At 45.1% G+C, this 17971-nt stretch overlaps 1 protein-coding gene across 2 annotated transcripts in view; it reads right to left on the bottom strand.

Moving 5' to 3' along the window:
- Window positions 1-17971, bottom strand: part of DNMBP (dynamin binding protein) — a 113747-nt gene that overhangs the window by 81622 nt on the left and 14154 nt on the right. Inside the window, exon 1 of one of the 2 annotated variants that reach the window (XM_062215186.1) lies at window positions 8494-8577. The exons of the other annotated variant lie outside the window; for it this stretch is intronic. The gene's annotated coding sequence lies outside the window, so the exon portion shown is untranslated. Of the gene's footprint in view, window positions 1-8493; window positions 8578-17971 lie in introns of those variants that run through there. 2 annotated transcript variants of the gene reach the window in all.

Below are 17971 nucleotides of genomic sequence, written 5' to 3'. Positions count from 1 at the left end.
GGCATTTTAAAAATGTCAAGTCCCAGCGATAAGAAGCAAAAAAACTCAAAAGCAGTTGCAAGGTGCTGGCATCCTACATCAGAGCACCCACTCCAGCTCCTGACTCCAGCTCTCTGCTCACACAGACCCTGCTACCTGTATGGGAGACCTGGATAGCATTCCCAACTCCCAGCCTAGACCTTGGCTGTTGCGGGCAGGCGGCCAGGGAGTGAACAAGTGGCCAGCAGCATTCTTCCTCATTCCCCATTCTTCCAAATAAATAAATAGGTATTTAAAAAAAAAAAAAAGCAGTTGCACATTTCTCTTGTATTTGACAATAAAGGGTGAAAAGAATGGTTTTTTCCCCTTTGCGTGAAAGGATAAGAGGTGTCAGAAAACAGTCTAAATCTGCTTCAGGAAGGAAGGAAATGAGAGAAGCTAGGAAAGCAGTGTTTCCTCCTCTGGTATGTCACTGGAGCTGACTGTGGACAGAAGGCCCGCAGCGAGGCCAGCGAGTCTGCAGAGACAGCAACAGATGAACGGGGAACAGAATCCCAGGGCTGAGAGCGAGGCCTTGCCCTCTGCGCCCTCCTCAGCAGTGTGCCTCCTCCCTCCCCACCTGCTCTCCCAAGACCTCACGATGGGTCTTTCGCAGACTCGGGGATGCTGGGCTCTAAGAACCCAGAACAAATGGAAACCTTGCTCTGACTTGAGTGGGAGGATCACAGGGACTAGGGCAGAAAATAAAACCTGCTGCCATAAACAGTCTTCCAATTTAGACTGCAACACTGTGCTTACTTCACACTTGTCCCTAACTGGGAAGCAACACCACAGAAGGAATGGCACTGGTATGTCAGAGTTTGCACCCATCACGGAAGGGTCTTCTATTCTTCTTGGGACTTAACAAGCACACTTGTCACACTCAAGAACTTGTGTAAAATATGCTTAGACAGAGATGGGCATTGTGGGGTAGTGGGTTAAGCCACTGCCACTTGCAAGGCCAGCATCCAGTATAGGTACTAATTTGGGTTCCAGCTGCTGCACTTCCGATCCAGCTCCCTGCTAATGCACCTGGGAAAGCAGGTCCTTGGGCCCTTGCACCCACATGGGAGACCTGGATGAAGCTCTTGGCTTTGGCCTGGCCCAGCCCTGGCTGTTTCAGCCATTTGAGGAGTGAACTAGCAGATAGAGGATCTCTTTCTCTCTGTATCTCTCCTTTGTAACTCTGCCTTTTGAATAAATAAATTTTTAAAAATTATTTGGAAAAAATAATTTAAATTAATAAATCATCAGGACTGACTTGCATAGCACAGCAGTTTTAAATAATCTAAAGCTTCTATGACACCCCTATCACCTGATACTTTTCCCAGTTTGGTTTTTTTTTTTTTTTTTTTTTTTTTTTTTTTTTTTTTTAACTGGGGCTGGTATAGTGACATAGTGACAAAAACCACTACCTGCTCCAGCCATTGTGGCCATCTGGGGAGTGAACCAGCAGATGGGAGACCTCTCTCTCTCTCTGCCTCTGCCTCTCTGTAACTCTTTTAAATAAATCTTTAAAAAAAGAAAGAAAGAAAAGAAAAGAAACCGTTGCCTGTGATGCCACCATCCCATATGGGTGCCAGTTCAAGTTTTGGCTGTTCCTTCCAATCCAGCTCCCTGAGAGGCCTAGGAAGGCAGATAAAAATGCCCCAAGTTCTTGGACCTCTGCACCATATGGGAGACCCAGTAGTTCCTGGTTCCTGGCTTCAGCCTGGCCCAGCCCCAGCCATTGCAGCCATCCGGGGAATGAACCAGCGGATGGAAGATCGATCGATCGATCTCTCTCTCTCTCTCTCTCTCTCTCTCTCTCTCCCCCTACCCCCTTTTTCAAATACATAAATAAATCTTTTAAAAAATGCTTGTATATCTCTACACTAATTTTCTTTTTGATAAAGCTGTTCTGGTGGAGGAAGACTGCCTGATTAACAGGTCAGGACCTACAGAGTTTGAGGAAATGTAGGTTAAAGAAACATTTCAGGCCAGCGCCGTGGCTTAACAGGCTAATCCTCCACCTTGAGGTGCCGGCGCACCGGGTTCTAGTCCCGGTTGGGGCGCCGGACTCTCCCGGTTGCCCCTCTTCCAGGCCAGCTCTCTGCTATGGCCCGGGAAGGCAGTGGAGGATGGCCCAAGTGCTTGGGCCCTGCACCCGCATGGGAGACCAGGAGAAGCACCTGGCTCCTGGCTTCGGATCGGTGAGATGCACCGGCTGCAGCGGCCATTGGAGGGTGAACCAATGGCAAAAAGGAAGACCTTTCTCCTTGTCTCTCTCTCTCACTATCCACTCTGCCTGTCCAAAAAAAAAAAAAAAAAAGAAACATTTCAAACAGGTTAGCCAGGGAGTTCCTCCAGTATGCTCTCAGATTCACATTTCTTAAATCATGCATGGATCTCAATTATGGGTGGAAATGTAAGAACCACTGACTCATAACAAAATACACAGGACAAGTCTGAGCTGAGCAGCCTAGTGACACATAAAATTAAGAGCACTACCATGCTGTGTCCATGCACAGATGATACACACGATAGAATCTGCAGAGCTGCAGGTTCAGGTGAAGCTGCAAAGTGAAACCTTGGGGTGTGGCTGCCGATAAGGCATACAACAAACATGTGAAAACAGGGTTTTCAAGACAGTTTCCCTGCAATGCTAAGAAAACGTATTAACCCAGTATTCCAAGCTACAAAGACAGGCTACAGAGCTCTGCAAGACAGGCATCTTGTTTCTTTTCCTTATCTGTTTCAAGAACAAGCAGTCTTTCTGCTATAGAACGTTTTTAAAAAGGGAGGAATTTATCTGCCCTTTAACCTATTTTTAAAGAATAATTTGAAAGTTAGAGGACACAAAGAGAGAGACAGAGACAGAGCTCTTCTGTCTGCTGGTTCACTTTCCAAATGCTCACAAGAGCAGGCGCTGGGTCTGGCCACAGCCAAGAGCCTATAACTCATTCCGGGTCTCCAATGTGGGTGGTAGGGACCCAAATACTGAGCCATCACCTACAGCTTCCCAGGGCGTGCAATGCCGGGAAGCTCTTGGAACCAGAAGAAGAGCCAAGACTTGAACTCCAAGCAGCATCTTAACCACTGTACTAGGTGCCATTCCTAAAACAATCTTGCTATTTTTAGAAGAAAGAATCAGGAGCGGAATTAAGAAAACTAAAGATTCTGAGAAAGAAAAGTAGGCAGAAAACAGATTGTCCAACTGGAGTTAAAATAACTGAGATCATGCTTGGGGAAGGTGATTTTATTCTTTTTTTTTTTTAATGTTTAATTTTTTTTTTAATTTGAAAGGCAGAGAAATAGAGAGAAAAAGAGACAACAAGAGAGATCTTCCATTTGTTGGCTCACTTCCCAAATGGCCACAACAGCCTGGGTTGGGCCAGGCCAAAGCTTCTATCTGGGTTTCCCACATGGGTGAGAGGGACTCAGAACGTGAGCCGTCACCTGCTGCATCCCAGGCACATTAGCAGGAATCCAGATGGAAGTGAAGTAGCCATGGCCTGATTCCAGGCACTCTGACATGGGACGTGGGCATCCCAGAGGCATAACATATTGTGCCACACATAGTGCCCGACCCAGGGCAGGTGATTTTAAAGCAATTTAAGGAGCACTAACATCCAAGCACCACGGAAAAGAGGCTAGCTGCTTTATATAAACAAATGACAAAAACCATTACTTGCCTTTAATAGAAACTAGAGCCACTATATTAGAAAATGTATACATAGGGGGCCAGCGCTGTGGCACAGCAGGTTAAAGCTCTAGCCTGAAGTGCTGACATCCCATATGAGTGCAGGTTCTAGTCCCAGCTGCTCCTCTTCTGATACAGCTCTCTGCTATGGCCTGGGAAAGCAGTACAAGACGGCCCAAGTCCTTGGGCCCCTCCTGTACCCACGTGGGAGACCCGGAAGAAGCTCCTGGCTCCTGGCTTCAGACCGGCACAGCTCCAGCCATTGCAGCCATCTGGGGAGTGAACCAGCGATGGAAGACCTCTCTCTCTCTGTCTCTACCTCTAACTCTTTCAAATGAATAAAATAAATATTTTAAAAAATGTATACACAGAATCTTCTGGTAGCTTCTATTTAAGACAAATCAGAGAATATGCCAAGACACACCCAACTCAGTGAGTGGCTGAGTCCTTAGCTAGTGTCCCCAAGGATTTAATGTCCTAAAATAAGGACATTTAAATTCCATCTCCTGCCAAGCCAAAGGACACACACTTTTCTCAACCACTTGAGAAAGCACACAGAAATGTCAGTGAGTGAAGCTGATGTCATTTCAGGGAAAATCTTCAGCCACATTAATTTATTAAAATTCTGATTTAAAATTTTAGTAGTATAGCCCTTAGTAATAACAACACAACACAGAAGGGATCAACAGTACCACAATTATAGGCTATGGTAAAGGACAGTGACTTCTCATAGAAGCAAGGAAGACTACAGTTGGTGACAAATGTGCCAAGATGAATACTGTTATTTAAAGCTGAATTTTTGGGGTCAGGTGTATGGCACAGCAGTTAAGATACTACTTGGGGGGCCAGCACTGTGGCATAGCATATAAAGCCGCCACCTGCCATGCCGGCATCCCACATGGGCACCAGTTCAAGTCCTGGCTGCTCTACTTCCTATCCAGCTCTCTGCTATGGCCTGGGGAAGCAGAAGATGGCCCAAATGCTTGGGCCCCTGCACCCATGTGGGAGACCTAGAAGAAGCTCCGGGCTCCTGGCTTTGGATTGGCACAGCTCTAGCCACTGTGGCCAACTGGGGAGTGAACCAGAGAATCCTTTCTCTCTCTCTCTCTCTCTCTCTCTCTCTCTCTCTCTCTCTGTGTGTGTGTGTAACTCTGACTTTCAAACAAATAAATAAATCTTTAAAAAAAAAAAAGATACTACTTGAGATGTTCACATCCCATAGCCAAATGCCAGGGTTTGAGTCCTGGCTCCACTTCCAATCCAGCTTCCCGCTATTATGCATTCTGAGAAGCAGCAGGTAGCTCAAGTTAAGTTAGGACCCTGCTACTCAAAAAGGAGAACTGGATGCAGTTCTGAGCTCCTAGCTTCGGCTTGGCCCAGTTCTGGCTGTTGTGGGTAGTTAGGCAGAGAACCAGCAGATGAAAGATATCTCTGCCTTTCAAATAAAGAAAACTTAATAAAGAAAAAGAACAAATCCATGTGGAAGCTTATGAATCTGAAAGCAATACATTATGAAATGAAACTGGGAAAAGACTAAGGTAGAAACAGATGGAAGACATCAGATTTCACAAGAGCTAGAGAACAAAGAGGAGGTTTTAATACAAAACTGATACAGAAACAATAGTGTCTGGTAGCTGATATGAAATGGAATGCTGATTCCCTTTAAGAAAAAAAAAAGACTGAGCTGGCATTGTGGCACAGCAGGTTAAGCCACCAACTGTGATGCTGGCATCCCATAGGGGAGTGCTGGTTGGAATCCCGGCTGCTCCACTTCTAATCCAGTTCCCTGATAATGTGCCTGGGAAAACAGTAGAAGAGAGCCTAAGTGCTTGGCACCCTGCCACCCACGTGGGAGACCTAGATGGAGTTTCAGGCTCCTGGCTTCAGGGTGGCCCAGCCCCAGCTGTTGTAGCAATTTGGGAAGTGAACCAGTAGATGAAGAAGATCCCTACCCCCATCCCTCTCTCTAACTCTGCCTTTCAAATAAAAAAAGAGAGAGAATCTTCCATAGCTGATTTACCCTCTAAATGGCTCCAACAGTCAGAGTGTAGCAAGGCTAAAGCCAGGAGCCTGGAACTCCATTCTGATCTTCCACCTGGGTGGCAGAGGCCCAAGTACTTGAGCCAACTCACGCTGCTTTTCCCAGATGCATTAGCAGGGAAATGGATCAAAAGTAGGCAGTCAGGACTCAAACTAACACTGGCACTCCGCTTAACCCACTGTGCCACATGCTGGCCCCCTGGAATACTGATGTCCAACAAAAGAAAATGCATGTAATCACAAGCCAACAAATTCACCATGCCCTAGGGACGCCACAGCCTCATGCTGGACCTTGTAGGCAGCAAACCTCTCTGATCACGGTGATTCCTGCTTTGAGGAGTAGGGGGCAAAGTTCATGACTCTGCTCTAATTCTTTCTTTCTCTCTTTCTCTCTCTCTCTCTTTCTTTCTTTTTCTCTCTCTCTCTCTTTCCCCCTCTCTTTCTTTCTTCTTGTAAGATTGCTGTTCAATGCCTAAAAACACCCCCCTAGGGCAGGTGTTCAGCCTAGTTAAGACACCAGTTAGGACACCTGCGTTCTGTATCAGAGTCCCTCACTCCTGCTTGCTGGTCATGCAGATCGTGGGAGACAGCAGGCAATGGCTCAAGAAATTGGGTTCCTGTCACCAGAACGGGAGGCTCAGATTGAGTTTCCAGCTCCCATCATCGGCCCACCCCATTCTTGGCCCAGCAAACTGAAGCCCTCTGTCTTTCCCTCTGTCTCTGCCTTGCAAATAGATCAAACTATTTCTTTCAAAAAAGCCATTATTAAAAAAATTAAACAAAAGCCATCATCTAATATATTTTTTACAGTCTTGTAGTTCTTTACAATGAAAGTACCAATGCTCCTCAACTTACAATGGTTGTATTTCGATAAACCCATCATAAGTTGATATATATTTATTATACCTCACCTACCATCATAACTCAGCACAACAGTACACTGCAGAGAATCGGTTGTTAGTCCTCAAGACTGTGTGGCTGACATGAAGCTGTGGCTTCTTGCTGCTGCCCCAGTTGCAGGAGGGTAGCATACTGCATACCACTAGTGTTGGGGGGGGGGGTGTCAAAATTCAAGGTATAGTTTCTTCTGAATGCAAATAGCTTTCACACCATTGCAAAGCTGAAAAATCCTAAGTTGAACCATCAGGAACCAGTAGGAGACTGTCTGTGTAGGTCCAATACCAGTTACCATCACAGGCAGAGTATTTCATAGCATTTTTGATTTGCAAATGCTTCATAATATACTCCTCCGGTTTGTAGATCGCAACATGTCTTCGTTTAACTCTGTGAAACCTAAGTTTGTCTACGTGAATGGCAGGTTTTTCCACCATAAAATTAGGAGGCAGCCACCATGCCCTCAGACACAGCTCCTCCTCCAGTTTTCTGGCATCACGCAGACCCAAGGAAGAAAGGCTCCAGTGATGCCTAAAATTAAGTTTTCCAACAGCCGAGTGGAGGAGAGCTTAGAACACGTGAAATATGATTTAGATAAAGAAATATTTAATGCCTTGACACCATACTGTTGTGAATTAAAATTCATACTAGCAATACTGAACTACAACAAATCAAAGGCCAGTGAAGCGGAGGTACACCACAAGTTTGCCCCCACTCACAAGTTGCCCCCACTGCTCTAACAGGATCATGATGTGCCCTGGCAATTCTGAGCCATTCCTACACCATGTCTGCTCACTTCTGTATTCACAACTTGCTCAGCCATTTCTTGTGCTTATAATACATACTTTAGTACTGAACTGCTATTCAATATCTTTACTCTCTCATAATAAAATTATATACTGGCATTCTATGTGTGTAATGGTGCAGTGCCTCTCGCCATGGACAGACTATATTTCCCTGTCACATTCTGTGTGGACTCGGCTGCATGACTTGCTTGGACAATGGAGTATCAGCAGAGAAGACACAAGCCAAGACTTCCCACCATATTTTATCGTGTGGGCTGTCCTCCTGTGTGCTGGCGGCCTGCCATGAGAAGAGCATGACCTGGAAGGGCCCCAACCCTCCAGTCTGAACCCCAGAACGAAGACCAGGAAGAAGACTCCATCCCGGAGGGAAGCCTGTGGGGTCAGCCTGGCCCACTCTCCACCAGGCAAACTGCTGTGCAGTGACTTGTCTATGAAACACACATGTCCCTCTCCTCATCTGTGTAAACTATTATCTTTCAGAGTTAACACAAACGATCCCTCCTCCGTGAGGCCCAGGTCCCCATCTCCAGCTCTCCAGGCAAGGAGTCATCTTCTCTGTTTTATTCACTGATGTCCGACAAGCTCCCAGAGCACTGCCTGATACACGGGAGGTCCTCCAGAAACGTTTGCAGGTCAAATGACCTCCCCCACTGAACCACTTCACCTGATACTTCCCAACACACATTCACAGCCTCAGAGACTATGCAGCTCTTCCCGACCGAGCTGCGCACTCAGGAAGGATGGCTAGAACTGGGATTAGTTGAAAGTAATTGTACATGCCAAATAAAACAAAAGTGTGTGCACACGCACACAGTTTTTCATATGAAGACAAAGATATTCCAAGGAAAATCATTATTTTAAAAAATCATTTTTTAAAAAACATGTTTACTGAGAGACATAATTCACATAGTATACAATTTATCCACAAGTGTACCTGGGTTTTCAGCATATTCAGAGTTGTAACCATTAAAACAAACAATTGTAGAACATTTCAGTACCTCATGCCCACTGCTCCACAGCCCCTCTCCCCTCCAGCCCTAGGCAAACACTCACCTACTCTCTCAATAGTTGTACCAACTCTGGACATTCTAGATGAATGGAATCATTCACTCTGTGGTCTTTGGGATTGGATTCTTGGATTTAGCATAGTGTTTTCTAGATCTTCATATCCTTTTCAAATGAAAATATGATCACCTTAAAACATGTTACATACTTCAAAGCCGTCTACTCCCTGGATTTCCATCCTACCTCCATCCCTTATTAGTTACAAGACTGGGCCTGGGCCATAATTTCCTCACCATCCAGCTCCCTGTCAATGTGCCTGGGAAAACGGTGAAAGGTAGTCCAAGTCCTTGGGCTCCTGCCCACCCCTGTGGAAGACCGGAAGAAGCTCCTGGCTTCGGATAGGCCCAGTTCCAGCTGTTGCAGACATCTGAGGAGTGAACCGGCAAATGGAAGACCTCTCTCTCTCTCTTCTGCCTCTCTGTAACTATGCCTTTCAAATAAATAAATAAATCGTTAAAAAAATAAAAATGGGTTTAATAATAGAATCTACTCATGGGGTTGTAGTGAAATTTGAATTAATGTATGTGAAGTACCTCATAGTTGGAAGTACTACGCAGTTGTTATCTGCTTTAAAGAGAGGAGAGGGGCAGGCATGTGGCCCTGCAGTTTAGACAGACTGTGTCCCACATGTGAGTACCTGGGCTCTATGCCTGGTTCCTTCTCCTGAGTCCAGCTTGCTGCTACTGACAACCCTGGGAGGCAGTGGTGATGGCTGAAATGATCAGGTTCCTGCCACCCATGGAGAAAACCTAGATGTAATTCCTGCCTCCCACCTTCAGCCTCGTCCAGTTCCAGTCATTGTGGGCATTTGAGGAATAAATGAGTGAATGGGAATTGTTTGCCTCTCAAGTAAACAGTTTTTAGAAAGAAAGGAAATGGGGCTGGTGCTGTGGCATAGCAGGTAAAGCTGCCGCCTATACTACTGGCATCCCATATGGGCACTGGTTTGAGACCCGGCTGCTCCATTTCCGATCCAGCTCTCTGCTATGGCTTGGGAAAGCAGCAGAAGATGGCTCAAAATCTGGAAAACACCATGCTGAGTGAAATAAGCCAGTCCCAAAGGGATAAATATCACATGTTCTCCCTGATCTGTGACAACTGAGCACCTATAAGGAAACCTGTAGAAGTGAAACTGACACTGTGAGAAACAATGACTTGATCAGTCCTTGTCCTGACTGTTGAGGAACAGCTTACTATTTTATTCTTTTTAGTATTTTATTTTTCTACTTAATACCATTGGTTGAACTCTTTACTTAACACAGAACTATTCCTAGGTATTTAAATCCAATTGAAAATTGATCCCGGTTAAAAATAAGAGTGGGAAAGGCTGGCGCCACGGCTCACTAGGCTAATCCACCATCTGCGGCACCAGCACACCAGGTTCTAGTCCCAATTGGGACACCGGATTCTGTCCCGGTTGCTCCTCTTCCAGTCCAGCTCTCTGCTGTGGCCAGGGAAGGCAGTGGAGGATGGCCCAAGTGCTTGGCCCCTGCACCCACATGGGAGACCAGGAGGAAGCAACTGGCTCCTGGCTTCAGATCGGTGCAGTGCGCTGGCCATAGCGGCCATTTGTGGGGTGAACCAACGGAAGGAAGACCTTTTTTCCTGTCTCTCTGTCTAATTCTGCCTGTCAAAAAAATAAATAAATATGAGTGGGAATAAGAGAGAGAGGAGATGTACAGTTCTGTACACATTCCCTTGGACTTACCCCTAAGAGTAAAGCTAAAAACTTGCCATGGGACTCCAAATCCCATTAAGCTGGCAGGTACCAATGCCATCTTACTAGTTAATGTGGTCAGTTTAAGTTTATAACTGATCATTAAGATAGGATTAAGTGTCAAAGGGATTACATAAATAAGACCAAGTGTCTGCTAATAATAATTGATATAATTAAAAAGGAGAGAATGATCCAACATGGGAAGCAGGACACACAGCAGACTCATAGAATGACAAATGCCCTAAACAGCACTCTGGCCTCAGAATCAGCCCTTAAGGCATTCAAATCTGGCTAAAAAGCCCATTAGAGCATTTCAGGCATGGAAAGCCAAGACACTGTGGCAAAAAATGACCTACAGGAAAGATCTCTGCGAGTGAGATCCCAGTGGAAAGAGGGGCCATCAAAGAAGGAGGTACCTTTCTCTGAAGTGAGAAGAGAACTTCCACTTGGATTGTGGCTTTGTCTAAATAATGTCGAAGTTTGTGGACTCAAGAGGCTTCCAAAGCCTTGGCAGCTTATGACAAGAGCCTTGGGTGATCACTGACGTCATAAATAAGAGTGTCAATTGTTAAATCAACAACAGGAGTCACTGTGCACTTGCTCCCCATGTAGGACCTCTATCCTTAATGTGTTAATCTATGAGAATTAAAGGTTAAACTAGTCTCCAAGTGGTACTTTATACTTTCTGTGTCTGTGTGGGTGCAAACTGTTGGAATCTTTACTTAGTATAGAATTGATCTTCTGTATATAAAGATAATTAAAAATGAATCTTAATGAAGAATGGGATGGGAGAAGGAGTAGGGGTGGGATGGTTTGGGGGTGGGAGGGCGGGTATGGGAGGAAGAACCGCTACAGTCCAAAAGTTGTATTTATGAAATTTATATTATTAAATAAAAGCCTTCTATTAAAAAAAAAAAGAAGAAGAAGATGGCCCAAGTGCTTGGGCCCCTGCACCCATATGGGAGACCTGGAAGAAGCTCCTGGCTTCAGATTGGCCCAGCTCCAGCCATTGTGGCCTTTTAGGGAGGGAACCAGTGGGTGGACCTCTCTCCCTGCTCTGCCTCTGTCTCTCTGTAGGTCTGGCTTTCAAATAAATAAACAAATCTTTTTTAAAAAAGGGGAGAGAGAGAGGGAGAGGGGGAGAGTGAGGGAGAGAGAGAGAGAGAGATGCAGATAAATATTGAGGAAGCCTTTCCATAGCATTATGTGTTTGGTATTTAATGGGTTTAAGAATGACGGTCTCAGGAGTGCAGAGGGGGTTGACTACCAGTGGGTATGGAGTTTCTAGTGCAGGAAATGAAGACATCTTAGAATCAGTGGTGATGGTTGCACTGAAAACTACTCATACCTTTTAAATGGGTGAATTTTATGGTATGTGAATTATATCTCATTTTTTATAAATAAATGTTTCTCCCACCTTAGAAACATCTGTATTTCAGCAAAATAGTGAAGGCATATGTGAATACTATGCTTTCAGTGAGCTTCCCCATGCTGCCCACAACCCCCACTTCTGCCTATGAAGTTCTCCTCACACTTCATGTTTTAGTGGATATTCTAGACTTTTCTTTTACACCTGCTACAGAATGGGGTGGTGGGTAGGTAGCAAAGTGCTTGATTACATGAACTGACACTATAAAAGAACAAATGTAAAAAGAGAAATCATACTTGCTACAAAACTTGTATCAAATAACAACTACATACATAGTAGTTAAGAGTTCAGACTCTGAAGTCAGAATAGTAGTTTCAATTTCTGCTCTGCAGGTTGAAAAGCTATGTGACCTTGGGCAAATTACCTAAGCCTCTCTCAGCCTTAGTTTCATCTGTAAACTGAAAATAATAGTAATTTACCTCATAGGGTGTTAAAAGGATTAAATCTGATACAATGTGGGTAAAACATTTAATGGCAAATGGCAAGTACTCAGGAGGAAGAGGAGGAGAGGAGGAGGAAGGCTATTATCATTCAGGCCAATTCGGGGCCAACTTCTCAAAACTGCCACTGTCCTCTGGGGGAGGGGGGAGGGTGACTGTGACTGTGGCTGCAGGTCACAAGGACAAAGCAATTAACATGCCCCTCTCCTCTAAAGAGCTGTGTGTTCATAACAACCCACAACAATTTGGCAGTGTATGGATCCAAGGAAAGCTTTGCCAGATGCCTTCCAGGGATAGAAGAGGGATATGAAGTGAATTTATTCACTCTTCTAAAACATAGCCCATACTTCTAGGAAAAACATCGCCACTTTGGCTAAATCCTTTAAGTGCACCCATCTATGACTCTCTCCACCTGTTCTGTGGGACTACTCCTAAATGGTGATCTACTAGCCTCATCTTCTTCTGTCCTATAGTCAACACTGCAGCCAGGATTATCTATTTAAAACCAAAATCTTTGTAGCACACTGAATTAAGCTATCACTCAGGATGCCCACCTCCCATATCAAAGTGTTAACTGGAGTCCAGCTCTTTGGCATCCAATCCAGCTTCCTGCTAATGTGCCTGGAAAGGAAGAGGATGATGGCTCAGGTACCAGGAGACCCAGATGGAGTTTTTGGCTCCCAGCTTCAGCCTTGTCCAGTCCCAGACATTGCAGGCATTTGGGAATGAATACAAGCTCTCCCTCCCTCCCTCCCTCAGTCTGCCTTTGAAATAAATAAATAAATAAATAAATCTTTTTTAAAATAAAGGCGGGCCAGTGCCGTGGCTCACTAGGCTAATCCTCCGCCTGCTGCAGTGCCGGCACACCGGGTTCTAGTCCCAGTTGGGGCGCCGGATTCTCTCCCGGTTGCCCCTCTTCCAGACCAGATCTCTGCTGTGGCCTGGGAGTGCAGTGGAGGATGGCCCAAATGTTTGGGCCCTGCACCCCATGGGAGACCAGGAGAAGCACCTGGCTCCTGCCTTCGGATCAGTGCAGTGCGCCGGCCGCAGCGCACCAGCCGCAGTGGCCATTGGAGGGTGTACCAATGGCAAAGGAAGACCTTTCTCTCTCTCTCTCTCTCTCTCTCTCACTGTCCACTCTGCCTGTCAAAAAGTAAGTAAATAAATAAAATAAAATAAAATAAAATAAAATGGCAAAATCTCATAGTTCCCTACTCCTTGAAGTTCCCTACGGATTCCCCTGACACACTGCTTGTAGGAAGCATCTCAAACTCCTTTGCAGGTCATAAGTTCACCCTCCTGTCCTGACACGTCCTACCATACCATCACCCACTGCCCCTCCCTACCAAGCTCTAGTCTGACCACAACACTGACAAATCTCTGCAATGCCACATGTACCTTTGTACCTGTTCTTTCCTCTGCCCACAGGAAAAGCATCAAATCCAAAAGCAGAACTTTTACACACCAGGGCAATTGTTCCCACTAAGTATAAAGTACAATACCGCACTGCAACACACACTTCTACAATACAGTATGGTTACATCTACAGACTGCTTTTCAAATACATTATCTTTGTACACATAGGTACTACTGCCACCTGTGGTAGGTGTGAACAAGAAGTGCTTATTTTTATTGTTCACTGATTATTGCAAGGAAGAACAATTGGCAAACTAGCAAATCTCCTCTGATTAATGTTTTACTGTGAATAATAATTAATGTTTTGGCACCAATATTGTGGCACAATGGGTTAAGCCACTACCTGTGATGTTGGCATCCCCATGTGAGCACTCGTTAGAGTCTTGGCTGCCCCACTTTTGATCCAGATCCTTGCTAATGCATCTGGGAAAGCAGAAGATGGCACAAGTACCCATGTGGAAGACCCAGGTGGAGTTCCAGGGTCCTGGCTTCAGCCTGGCCCAATCCTGACTGTTGTGACCATTTAGGGAGTGAACCAGTGACAGAAGATTTCTGTATCTTCAACTCACTTTGTAACTTTTCCTTCTAAATAAATAAATCTTTTTAGAAATAATGATAATAGTAATGTTTTAATTTTTAAGATTGGAGTCACAAGAAGAGATTATTGACCAAATCTGAATCCCATCTATGGTATATGAGAATAAAGTTTGAACATACTGGTAAAATCCAACCTAAGGATTTTCATTAATTTACTGTTAACAAATTTTTTAAGGAATTCAATAACACATTAGATTCTCAGGGTAACAGTAAATGCATGATAACTAATACAACACAATTTTCATCAATTTGTTATGCTATTAATCAAAGAAAACTTCTTACTTAAAATAACCAACTAGCCTTTATAATAAAGTATAATTTATAGTAAATTTATTGCATGTCTTCTTCTTCTTCATTAGATTTTAGCTTTGGTTCATTAACCATTTGGCTTTAAAACTAGGTGAAAAAAACTGACATTGAGATTCTTTAGTCTAGCAACCTTCAAATCATTCAATAAATAAACCCAAACATAGCTTCATACTTTCAAAACTTTCATTCTTTTTACTTTATTATTGTCCAGTACCCTACAGAACTGTCAGTTCACTAACAGGTCAAGGAAGCAGAAAGAAGAGAAAAATAAAGCAAAGCTAGATTTCATGTCTAGAATGGTTCAGAAATTATAATTACTGAATGGAAAAAAGGATGGTGGTATTGTATTCCAGTCTCATGGGCACAGGACTGCAACAGGCACTCACAGAGCCTGGTTTTAAGGTAAAGCCACTCTCCTCTTCCTTGACCCCCTAGGGATTCCCTGATAAGCAGCTCTACAAGTAAGACAATAATATCCCAAGGCAGTTCTGGCACGGAGCCCCAGCAATCCTTAAAGCAACAGGCATGGCCTAAAGACAACAGCCCGGGTACTTAGTCCCAGCTCAGTTCTCACCCCTCCCTTCTGGGCTCCTGCCCCATACTCACTGAAGTCATCAAACTCCCCATTGAGGCAGCAGGCTTTTTAAAGAGATGGCTTTGTAGATAAGGCCTTTCCTGACCCCACCATGTTTGGGAAGACCCCTTGGAAATGGTCTTTTCCATCTATTCTAAGAGTGGAAGCCTGAAACACCTGGCCCCTCCCAGAGGGAACAACAGATCAAAGAGGGAGATAAGGCACTACATAGACAATGGGAAGGATATCTCAAAAGCCCTTTAGCAAACTAGAATGTATGAAACTCCACAGAACATGTGATCGTGATCGGATCGCTTTCTTCAGCAAACACACTGCAAATAAAATATCTCAACCTTAAGAGGGGAACTTATAAACGTAAAGCTACTTAAGAAAACACACTAAGAGGGGCCAGTATTGTGGCAGGTTGTGCTGCTGCCTGCACACCAACATCCGCTTTTGGAGCTCTGGTTTTGAGACCTGGCTGTTCCACTTCTGATCCAGCTCCCCATTAATGCATCTGGGAAGGCAGCAGAAGATGGTCCAAGTACTGGGGTCACTGCCACCCAAATGAGAGACAGGGATGGAGTTCCTGGTTGCCTTTCGCCTGGTCCAGCCCTGGCCATTGCAGCCATTCGAGGAGAGAACTAGCAGATGGAAGATGTCTGTCCCTCTCTCTCTGTGACTCTCCCTCTCTCTCTTTAATGCTACCTTTCAAATAAATAAAATATTTAAAAAACCACGTTAACTAAATGCAAGGTATGCTTTCCTTAGATTTTGATTCAGGCAAATTGATTAAAAAAAAAAAAAAATGAGGGGCCAGAGCTGTGGCGCAGCAGGTTACCGCCCTGGCCTGAAGAGCTGGCATTCCATATAGGCACTGGTTCGAGACCCAGTTGCTCCACTTCCAATCCAGCTCTCTGCTATGGCCTGGGAAAGCAGTGGAAGATGGCCCAAGTCCTTGGGCCCCTGCACCCATGTGGGAGACCTGAAGAAGCTCCTGGCTCCGGGCTTCAGATTGGCGCAGCTCCAGCCGTTGCGGCCAACTGGGGAGTGAACCATCGGATGGAAGACCTCTCTCCCTCTCCTCTCTGTGTAACTCTTTCAAATAAATAAATCTTAAAAAAAAAAAAAGAGAGAGAGAGAGAGAGCGAGGGGCCAGTGCTGTAGGGTTAAAGTCCTGGCCTATGGTGCCAGCAACCTATATGGGCACCGGTTCAAGTTCCTGCTGCTCCATTTCAGATCCAGCTTCTTGCTAGTGCTCCTGGGAAAGCAGCAGAGGATGGCCCACGTCCTTGGGCTCTTGTACCCACGTCGGAGACCATAAGAAGTTCCTGGCTTTGGGTCAGCTCAGCTTCGGCCTTTGTGGCCAGTTGGGGAGTGAACCAGAAGATGGAAAACCTCTCTTTCTGTCTCTACCTCTCTCTGTAACTCTTTCAAATAAATAAAATAAATCTTTATAAAATAATAAATATGTTTAAAATGAGACAAATGTGAAAGTTTGAACATTGACTAGATTCTTGATATTAAAGAATAACAGATTTTTTTTAGGTATTGATATTTATAATGATATTGTTCTCATCTGTAAATAGAAGGGAATCCTATTTTCTTTAAAAAATGCAGTAGGGGGGCTGGCATTGCAGTATAGTGGGTAAAGCTGCCTCTTGTGATTCAGGCACTCCATATGGGTGTTGGTTCATGACCCAGCTGCTCTACCTCTGATCTAGTTCCCTGCTAATGTGCCTTGGAAAAGCAACAGAGGATGGCCCAAGTGCTTGGGCTCCTGCATCCACCTGGTTCCTGGCTTCAGCCTGGACCACCCTTGGCCATTGTGGCCATCTGGGGAATGAACCAGTGGATGGAAGATCTCTGTCTCTCCCTCTGTCTCTCTGTAACTCTTTCAAAATACATAAATGTATCTTTAAGAAAAACAACAAAAATCCAATGGGACTGGAAGGTCTACAAAATGGTACAGAGAGGTAGACTACATAAACCAACCAGTTTTTTAAAAGATGCATTTATTTATTTATTTATTTTATTTATTTGGAAGGCAGGGTTAGAGAGAGGCAGAGAGACAGAGAAAGATCTTCCATCCACTGGTTCACTCCCCAAATGGCCACAACAGCCAGAGCTGTGCCGATCTGAAGACTGGAGCTTCTTCTGGGTCTCCCATGTGAGTTCAAAGGCCCAAGGACTTTTGCTGTTTTCCCAGGCACATTATCAGAGAGCTGGATTGGAAGTGGAGCAGCGGGGAATCGAACCACCACCCATATGGTATACCAGTACTTTAGGCAGTGGTTTTCCCCGCTATGCTATGGCGCTGGCCCCAACCAACCAGTTTTCTAAGTTTTAAACTGAGTGTTGGATACGTGGATGTTAATTTATTTCTTTATTCAGGTGTCCGACAGGGGTGGCAGGCAGGGGCCCAAGCACTTGGACTATCTTCCTCTTCTTTCCCAGGTTCATTAGCAGGGAGCTGGATTGGATGCATAGTAGCAAGGACTTGAACGAGCACTCTACTATGGAATGACAGCATTGTAGGCAGCAGCGTATCCCACTGAGCAACAATGCCAGCCCTAAGCTTTTCCCTTTCTGAGATGTCCTCCTAGTTTCTTTTCTTTCTTCTTTTTTTTTTTTTTTTTTTTTGACAGGCAGAGTGGACAGTGAGAGAGACAGACAGAGAGAAAGGTTTTCCTTTTCCGTTGGTTCACCCCGCAATGGCTGCTGTGGCTAGCGCACTGTGGCCGGCATACTGCGCTGATCTGAAGCCAGGAGCCAGGTGCTTCCTCCTGGTTTCCCATACGGGTGCAGGGCCCAAGGACTTGGGCCATCCTCCACTGCACTCCCGGGCCACAGCAGAGAGCTGGACTGGAAGAGGATCAACCAGGACAGAATCCAGCGTCCCGACCAGGACTAGAACCTGGTGTGCTGGTGCCGCAGGCAGAGGATTAGCCTATTGAGCCGCGGCGCCGGCCTCCCCCTAGTTT

The sequence above is a fragment of the Lepus europaeus genome, chromosome 17 (assembly GCF_033115175.1).
Source record: "Lepus europaeus isolate LE1 chromosome 17, mLepTim1.pri, whole genome shotgun sequence".
NCBI lineage: Eukaryota > Metazoa > Chordata > Mammalia > Lagomorpha > Leporidae > Lepus > Lepus europaeus.
The sequence above is the reverse complement of the archived record's forward strand: the minus strand, read 5'-3'. Positions and strand labels throughout refer to the sequence as shown.